The sequence below is a fragment of the Pteropus medius genome, unplaced genomic scaffold (assembly GCF_902729225.1).
Source record: "Pteropus medius unplaced genomic scaffold, Ma_sr-lr_union100, whole genome shotgun sequence".
NCBI lineage: Eukaryota > Metazoa > Chordata > Mammalia > Chiroptera > Pteropodidae > Pteropus > Pteropus medius.
In genome coordinates this window covers 1,853,845-1,863,797 of record NW_024342472.1, presented here as the reverse complement: position 1 = coordinate 1,863,797, position 9,953 = coordinate 1,853,845, and the positions used below count along the sequence as shown (strand labels likewise).

General features: G+C 33.0%; 1 pseudogene; it reads left to right on the top strand.

Annotated features, from left to right (window-relative positions):
- Positions 1-1,544: 1,544 nt before the first annotated feature.
- LOC120604335 (uncharacterized) lies at positions 1,545-1,663 on the top strand (annotated as a pseudogene).
- The last annotated feature ends 8,290 nt before the right edge of the window (positions 1,664-9,953 follow it).

The window sequence follows — 9,953 nt, the reverse complement described above, 5'->3', positions numbered from 1 at the left end:
AAAACCAAACAAAATTTCATCTTCTAGAAAAGCATCAATGGACATAATTTTCAAATATGTATAATTTCTAATATATGGGCATTTATGAATAAATTGACATTTATTGAATACCTGTGAACTACCATGCACTTTGCCTGTATATCTCATTTAATTATTAATCTCTATGAAACACAAACTATTATTCCCATTTTATAGATGAGAAACTGAGGCTGAAACATGTTAAGCCATTTACTACACATTTACAGCACAAAACTGCTAAGAGGCAGATCTGAAATTTTAATCCAGGTCTTCTAACTCCAGAGCAAATGCTTTTCTTAATATACCACAGCGGCAAGTATAGGAGCTTGTTTCTAAAGTAAAGTTAATTTTTAGAAAAAAACTAGGTAAGCAAACATTCATGATTTAGAGAATATTCAAATTCCATATCCCAAACACTTGGCCACTTAAAATAAACGTAATCATAAAGAATTTCACTTAAACTTGTTATATAAAATTATTAATAAGTGATATTTTCCCACCAACTCCAAATGATAAAATTATTTGAGAACTTTCCCTTTAATTTGAACCCAAAACACTAATCTTAAGAGAAAGCCTGTATATCAAGAGTCTTAAGAATCTTAATTTTCAATTTCTATTTAACTGATTTTTTCTTTTAAAGCAGAATTGGAAAGACAAAAACTTTCAAATCCATTGAGCCCATTGCATTTTATTTAAGAGATTTCATTTTTCAAGCTAAAGCCCAGAAGACAAAACAAACTCATTTAATTCACACCCCAGAATTGTAATTGTTTGGCTCAAGCCAATATCTAAGTACCTGTATTAAGGGTTTCCCACTGACCAGAAAGGGTTAATTCATCAATCCATACAACTTTCTTTGTATTTTTAAACTACTCCTTGTTTTTTTGTTGGTTAGGATTGTCTATAAAATAGAAGACACCCAATAAAATGTAAATTTCAGATAAATGACAAATAATTTTCGAGTAAGTATGTCCTGTGCAATAATTAGGATTACTTATACTAAAAAAAAAAAAAAAAAGCCATTGTTTTACAGGACATTCTGTATTTTTATTTGCTAAATCTGGCAACTCTACTCTCAATTCATTATAATTATTCCCAGTTTTCATCTCTAAACTATTACATTTTTAAATGCGTTATTTATATGTTTTTTGTGATGTGTGTGTGTATGTGTGTTTGTGAATGTCTCTCAAAATGGAGGTTCTAGAGCACACTCTCAATCTTGAGACAACAGCAATTAATCATTTTGATTAACAATGTGTCTTCTATTTAAATATATATGTAAATACAATTTAGTGTGAGAATAGCCAGGACAATTTAACAGAGAAAAGTGATGGAAGGTAGGAGGACTGTGTTGGGAGAAACTTCCCCTACCACATATTAAAAGATATTATAAATTCATATTGATTAAAACAGTTTGGCTCTGGTACATGAGTAAATAATTTAATGCCATAGAAGAGGCAATTCTAAAGGTATCAAGAGAAAACATGAAAAAATTATAGGCAATCTTGAAGTGGAAAAACTTTTCTGTCTACGACCATGTTACCCTGAACAAGCCCAATCCCGTCTGATCTCGGAAGCCAAGCAGGGTCAATCCTAGTTAGTACTTGGATGGGAGACCACCTAGGAAGACCAGGTGCTATACACGTAAAAAATAAAAAAAATAAAGGAGTGTAAGCTGACAAGGTCCTTGCAATCTGTGAGGTCAACCATGGGTTGCCTCGCCTAAAAATATTGTTTTAAAAAAAGAAAAAACTTTTATAAGGAAGATGCAAAGCCCAGAAAACAATAAGAAAAAAATTTAATAAATCTACCTTAATGCAAAGCTTTAAATGAATTTATTTTACTTACTATATCAAGTAATTTTCCTTATGAAACTATTGTGTTTATTTTTTTTTCTTTTTTGAAATTGCAGTTGATATACAGTATTACATTAGTTTCAGGTGTACAAGACAATTTTTGACATTTTTGCATAAAAACATTTTTAAGAAACAGTCAAAAAGCAATTTAGAAAGACATCTTAAATATATCTGACCCACACTGGACTATTATTTAATATGTAGATATCTCTTACAAATCAACAAGTAAAAGAGCAAAAACATAAATATAAAAGTGAATAAAGGCCATAAATGGACAGTTCACTGAAAATTAACTTCACATGACCAATAAAAACACAGAAAAAGATGTTTAACCTCACCAAAATTGGAAAGCAACATAAATGAAAACAATAGTGAAACACCATTTTCCTCCATCAGATTGGACATGATCAAAAGGTAAATAATACCTAGCATTGGTGAAGATAAAGAGATGGGCATTTCATACCTTGTTAGGTAGAATTATAAATCAATGCAAACTTTTTGGAGGGCATAATATTTATACATCTATAAATATAAAAATTGCATTTACACTTGACACAAAATTTCCCATAGTAAGTTTTACTTTACAAAAATATTTTCACAAGTATGCAAAGGTATACATATACAAGGGTGTTCACTGCAGTATTTGTTTGTATCAATAAAAAATTAAGATCAATTTCCCAAATCTAAGGAATAATCTGGAGCTTGAAATTCAAGAAGTGAATAGAACATCAAATTATCTCATACCAAAAAGACTTTCACCAAAACACATTCTATTAACATTATAATAAGTAAACAACAAAGACAGAATTCTCAGGGCAGCCAGGGAAAAGAAAATGGTAACTTATACAGCAAAACCCATTAGATAATCATCAGACTTCTCACATAAACCTTACAAGCCAGAAAGGAGTGGAATCAAATATTCAAACTATTAAATGAAAGGAATTAACAGCCAAGAATAATGTATACAGCTAAGCTCTATTTAGATATGAAAGAAAAATAAAGACCTTTCCACGAGTATAAAAATTGAGGGAATTCTCCACTACAAGGCCTGCATTACAGCAAATACTGACAGGGGTCAGCTCACCTAAAACAAAATGACAAAAAAAAACTATGAGTAAGGTGACTAGTGGTCAGATAGAAGCAGAGTAGTGCAATTCTTATTGTGAATAGGGCATTATAAGCTTAAAAATAAGAAGAAATTTGCTATAGCAAAATGGTAAAGAACGTTCAGCATACATAGGGACAAACTGAGACAATAACAGAAATGTGGAGGATTCAAAGATCCAAATTCGACAATGGGGAATGGAGATAAGGCACACACAGAAGAAAATAGACTACTGTATATAAAGAACTATCCTTTACATATTTGCAATAGTAACCCTACGCAAAAAAATTCAGAATTGAAATACATAACATAAAACAATAAGGACCAGAGGGAAAATTCACAAAATGCAACCAAAAAGAGAGAGAGAGAGAGAGAAATACAAGGACAAGGAAGCAATGGAAACACTAAGCTACCAGAAAGCAAAAGATAAAACGGCTACAGGAAAACCTCATATTTCAATCACGCCCTAAATGTAAATGGTCTGAACTCACCAATGAAAAGGCACAGAGCTGCAAATTGGATCAAAAAACAAAACACAACCATATGCTGCATCCACAAGACACATCTGAGCTCCAAAGACAAATACAGACTCAAAGTGAAAGGTAGAAAATGATATTTCAAGCAAAGGGCATTCAGAGAAAAGCGGGAATAGAGGCACTAATATTGGACAAGATAGACTTCAAAATATAAAAAAAAAAATGTAAAGAAAGATACCGTGGGACACTTTGTAATGATAAAGGGAATCACGCATGAAGACATAACACTTATTAATATATATGCTCCAAATCAAGGAGCCCAGAAACATATAAAGCAAGTACTAACAGCACTAAAGGGGAAAACAGACCAAAACACTAATGTAGTAGGAGACCTAAATACCCCACTGTCAGATATGGACAGATTATCCAAACAGCAAATCTATAAGGAAATAAAATCCTGAAATAACACATTAGACCAACTGGACATGATTGACATTTACAGAGCCTTCCATCCCAGAACAGCTGCTTATATATTCTTCTCTAGTGCACATGGAACATTCTCAAATATTGAACACATACTGAGACACAGAGATAGCCTCAACAAATATAAGAGGGTTGAAATCATAGCCAACATGTTCTCTGATCATAATGCTATGAAACTAGAGATCAACTGTAAAAGTAAAGTAGAAAAAAAACACGAATACATGGAGATTAAACACCATACTACTGAAAAATATCAGGGTCAGAGAAGAAATAAAAATGGAGATCAAGAAATACATAGAAACTAATGATAATAGTACAGCATATCAAAACTTTTGGGATACAGCAAAAGTGGTCATAAGAGAAAAGTTTATATCATTACAGGCCTATCTCCAAAAACAAGAATGAGCCCAGATAAACAACTTAATGCTTCATTAAAAAAAAAAATATATATATATATACTAGAAAAGGAAGGACAAATGAAGCCAAAAGTCAGCAGAACGAAAGAAATAATCAAAATAAGAGCAGAAATAAATGAAATTGAAAAAAAAAAGATTGAAAAAATAAATGCAATGAAGAGCTGGTTCTTTGAGAATTAATAAAATTGACAAACCCCTGGCTAGACTCACTAAAGAAAAAGAGAAAGGACATAAATAAACAAAATCGGGGATGAAAGAGGAGAAATTACAACTGACATCGCGGAAATACAAAGGATCATACAAGAATACTATGAAAAAGTATATAACACCAAATTTAATAACCAGTACTTAGAAAAATACGACCTTCCTAGACTGAATCAAGAAGAACTGGAAAATCTAAATAGACCGATCAGCAGTACAGAAATTGAAACAATCATCAAAAACCTCCCAAAAAGTAAAAGTCCAGGACCAGATAGATTCACCAGTGAATTCTACCAAACATTCAAAGATTTAATACCTATTCTCCTCAAACTCTTTGAAAAAATTGAAGAGGAGGCAACACTTCCCAACACATTTTATGAGGCCAATATTACTCTGATACCAAAACCTGGTAAAGTTAACACAAAAAAGAAATCTACAGACCAATATCTCTCATGAACACAGATGCAAAAATCCTAAATAAGATAATAGCGAACTGAATACAGCAAAATATTAAAAAGATGATACACCACGATCGAGTGAGCTTCTTCCCAGAGACACAGGGATGACTCAACATGCACAAATCAATTAACGTGATACACTACATAAACAAATTAAAAAATAAGAATCGTATAATCATATCAATAGATGCAGAAAAAAGCCTTCAACAAGAATCAGCATCCATTTATGCTCAAAACACTTAACAAAATCAGTACTATAAAGGCCATATATGACAAACTCTCAGCCAACATTATACTGAATGGTGAAAAACTACAAACTTTCCATCTAAGATCAGGAACAAGGCAAGTTTGCCCACTATCACCACTGTTATTCAATATAACATTGGAGGTCCTAGCCAGTGCAATCAGAAAAGATAAAAATATAAAAGGCATTCGAATAGGAAATGAAGTTAAACTGTCACTATTTGTGAATGAAATGATTCTCTATGTAGAAAACACTAAAGACTCCACAAGAACATTACTAGAAACAAGCAAACACAGAAAAGTCTCTGGATACAAAATCAACATTAAAACATCCATAGCTTTCCTATATTCTACTAATGAAGTGTCAGAAAAAATTGGAAAGAAATTCCTTTTGAAATTGCAACAAAAAGAATAAAATATCTAGTAATAAATTTAACAAAACAAGTGAAGGACCCGTATAATGAAAACTATAAGACTCTATTTGAAGAAATTGAAGAAGAAATGGAAAGATATTTCGTGTTCTTAGATTGGAAGAATCAACATCATTAAAATGGCCATACTTCCCAAAGCAACTATAGATTCAATGCATCAAAATCTCATCGGCATTTTTTAAAAATGTAAAACAAAAAATTATCAGATTTGTATGGAAGCACAAAAGACCCCAAATTGCCAAAGCCATCCTGAGAAAAAAGAACGAGGCTGGAGGCATCACTCTGCCCGATCTCAAATTATACTACACAGCGACAGTAATCAAAACGGCATGGTATCGGCAGCAAAACAGACACACGGACCATTGGAACAGAATCGATAGTCCATAAGTAAACCCATATTTATATGGGCAAATGATTTTCGACAAAAGTGCCAAAAACATACAGTGGAGAAAGGAAAGCCTCTTCAATAAATGGTGCTGGGAAAACTGGAAAACCACCTGCAAAAGAATGTAATTAGACTGCTGTCTATCACCACACACCAAAATTAACTCAAAATAAATTAAGGACCTGAATATAAGACCTGAAACAATAAAATGCATAGAAGAAAACATAGAAACTAAACTCAAGGGCCTTGGGCTTAAAGAGGATTTTATGAATTTGATCTCAAAGGCAAGGGAAGTAAAAGCTAAAATGAATGAATGAAACTACATCAAACTAAAAAGCTTCTGCTCAGCAAAAGAAACTGTCCGCAAGGTAAAGAGAGAAACATCCAAATGACAAAATATGTTTGCAAGCAACATCTCTGATAAGGGCCTAATATCCAAAATATACAAAGAACTCATACGACTCATTAACAATAAGAAAACAAGTGATCCAATCAAAAAATGAGCAGAGGGCCTGAATAGACACTTCTCCCCAGAGGACATACAAACGGCCAACAAATATATGAAAAGATTAGGGAAATGCCAATCAAAACCACAATGAGATACCATCTCACACCTGTTAGAATGGCTATAATCAACAGGACAAGCAATGACAGATGTTGGAGAGGATGTGGAGAAATAGGAACCCTCATACGCTGCTGGTGGGACTGTAAATTGGTACAGCCACTATGGAAAACAGTATGGAGGTTCCTCAAAAAACTAAGAATTGATCTACCATATGACCCAGCAATCCCTCTACTGGATATTTACCCCGAAGACTTGAAAACTCATATCTATAAAGATATTTGCACACCAATGTTTACAGCAGCATTATTCACAGTGGGCAGGACGTGGAAGCAACCAAAGTCCCCTACGATAGATGATTGGCTAAAGAAGCTGTGGTACATATATACAATGGAATGTTACTCAGCCATAAGAAGAGATGAAATACTGCCATTTGTGACAACATGGATGGAGCTCGAGATAATCATGCTAAGTGAAATAAGCCAGACAGAAAAAGTTGAAAATCACTTGTTATCACTTATATTTGGGATATAAACCTAAAAACAACAAATGAGCAGTACAAACAAACAGAGACTCATGGACATGGACTATAGACTAGTGGTTACCAGCGGACTATAGAGTACTGGTTACTAGTGGGGTGGGGGAAGAGGCGGGAGGTAGACAGTGTAAAGGGGTCAAATATAGAGGAGTAGGGGAGAGTGAAGTTGGTAAAGGGGATAAAATACATGGTAGCTGAAGGAAACTGGACTTTGGGTTGTGAACATACAATGGAATATACAGATGTCATATGATAATGTACACTTGAAAATTATATAATTGTATTAGCCAATGTTACCCCAATAAACTTAATTTAAAAAGAAGAATATTCATCCTTCAAAACTTAAATGACATCTCCTCCAGGAAGTTTTTTTCTTAACTTGCTCTATCTGTAGCTGGTTAAAAATTCCTTATTACAATATAAAACATAAATTGTAAGCGTTTATTTACACATCTCTCCCCTACTCAATTGTGAAGTCATTAAGGGCTGACAATGTGCCTTATTTACCTCTGTTTCCCCAAAACTTGGCCACCAGGTCTGGCACACAGTAAGTGCCCACTACATATTTGTAAACTGAGTTGATGAATGAATAAATGAATGGATTTTTAAAAAATGTTTCTTCATCCTTAAGACAGGAAAATGAGGAAGAAAAAAATAAGGGAGATTTAAAAGAAGGGGTTTCGTAGTTGAAAGCATTTAGTGAGAGGATCTCTGCCCTTGGGAAAAAGAGTTTTTGTCTGGAGAAAACTAGGCTGTGCTAGAAAGAATAACTAATTCCATATAGATAGGCAGCCTAGAACAGGTTATAGCCAAAGTTTTGATGAATGACAGCTGGAAATATTACTTGTGAACCAACTAAAAATGACACATCAATCTGAGATGCAAAATAAATCATTGAGATTTTAAAGGCTTTTGTTCACTTTGAAATTCACTCTACATGAACATGTAATAAGAATACTTCAAATTTTTATAGCCCTTTACCACTTTGTACTTTACATATTAACATACAAAATCTTATTTAAACTTCCTAACAACCCCATAAGAACAGCATTTTTCAACCCTGTTTTAGAACAGAAAAAATGAGGGTCTAAAAGATTCAGTAACTGGACCAAAATTACAAAGGATGATGACTGGTAGAATCACAAAACAAATAGGCCTTGAGATAATAGAAGGAGAAGAAATAAGATAGGAAAACAAAAAAAAAATGTATAGAGGAATCATAAAAAAATCCACAATGTATACTTTAATTCTTATTCTAGGGTCTATTAACTTCAAGTTTGTTAGTCTTTTCTCAGGGGTAGTAAAGGAATTTGGTCAGTGAAGGAGATTCACCTAGGCTAAGAGTAATTGACCATCAATGATATACCAGATATGGTGGAAGAAACTTTACATTTAATACCAGTGACATCCCTATGTGGTAGATATTATTATCCACAGTTTAAAAATGGAGAAATTGAGACACAGAAAGTTTAAGTAATTTGCCTAAAGTTATGTAAAAGTTGGAAAAAGTTTTGAACCCTGTTTTGTTTGACTCTGAAACCAGTGCTATTTAAACAACATAGTTAATTCCTATATGTTTGTTACATTTAAGAAAAATGTTGTGAGAAAGTATTATTTAGAATGTCTATTATGTTTTTATGAAAGCAAGACACAAAGTCAGAGGAAAAAAAAAGTGAACAAGGCAGAAGTAGTCATGGAAAGTCAACCTGGAGAAAAAGTGAGATTTGAGTTGATGGATGGGTAAAATTGGCAGCACCAACTAAGCAAGGAGGGCACTGGACAAAGGGATAACAACATGGAAAAAGGTACTGAGGAAAGTAGCATCTGCTGGAGAGTCGATAAAGAACCCAAGAATCTCGGGTGTAATAGATTGCTACTATCTAAGAAATGCAGTATGTCCTAATCTTTATGGTTTGAGAAATACAATGTGCCCCTTGAAATTTTGGGGTTTGGGGGAATTTGCAGTCCTGGATGCTAACATCAACTGAGGACCTTTCTGGTACAAGGAAAATTAATTGCCAATTGTTGGACTGTGTTATGAAAGGGAGTACGCCACTGATTATCATTAGTTCCCTGCAGAACCATAATGGCATAACAGTGACAACTGCCAAAAGACCTTGAGATAAGAACAAGAGAAGAAATGAGGCATGAGATAAGCAAGCTTTTTTAAAAAAGAACCTAAATAGTTATCTTTTATTGATTTGTTTTCTTTATTAAAAAAGTAATACATGCACTTCATACAAAAAGTTTCAAAGAGTACAAAAGGGTATAACAATGAAAGCTAGTCTACACTTGCACATACAAACATAAGTATACAAATTTTTCTTTATAAGAAAAGGTGGACAGCATATATATTCCATTGTAAGTCTTACTTTTTAAAAAAATCTCAACAAGTTAAACTGCAAAATTATTACATTTTAGCACATATAAATCACTTTTTATTTAATTGACTAATTATTATCACAATATATTAATAGCCACAAATTATTTATTCCATCTTCTAATAATAGACATTTAGCTTGATCCCAATTTTTTTATTATTATTTTTTATTATGGTGACATTGGTTAACAAAATCCAATAAGTTACAAGTGCACAATTCATCAGTAAGTCATATATATTTTGCATTGTCTGCTTACTACCTATAGTTAGATTTTTTTGTCACCACATATTTGACCACTTTTATCCCATCTGCATTCCACCTCCCTGCTACACTCTGTTAACCATTAGTCTATTATCCATATCCATGAGTGTCTTCTTCTTTCTTCTGTGCATTTGTTGTT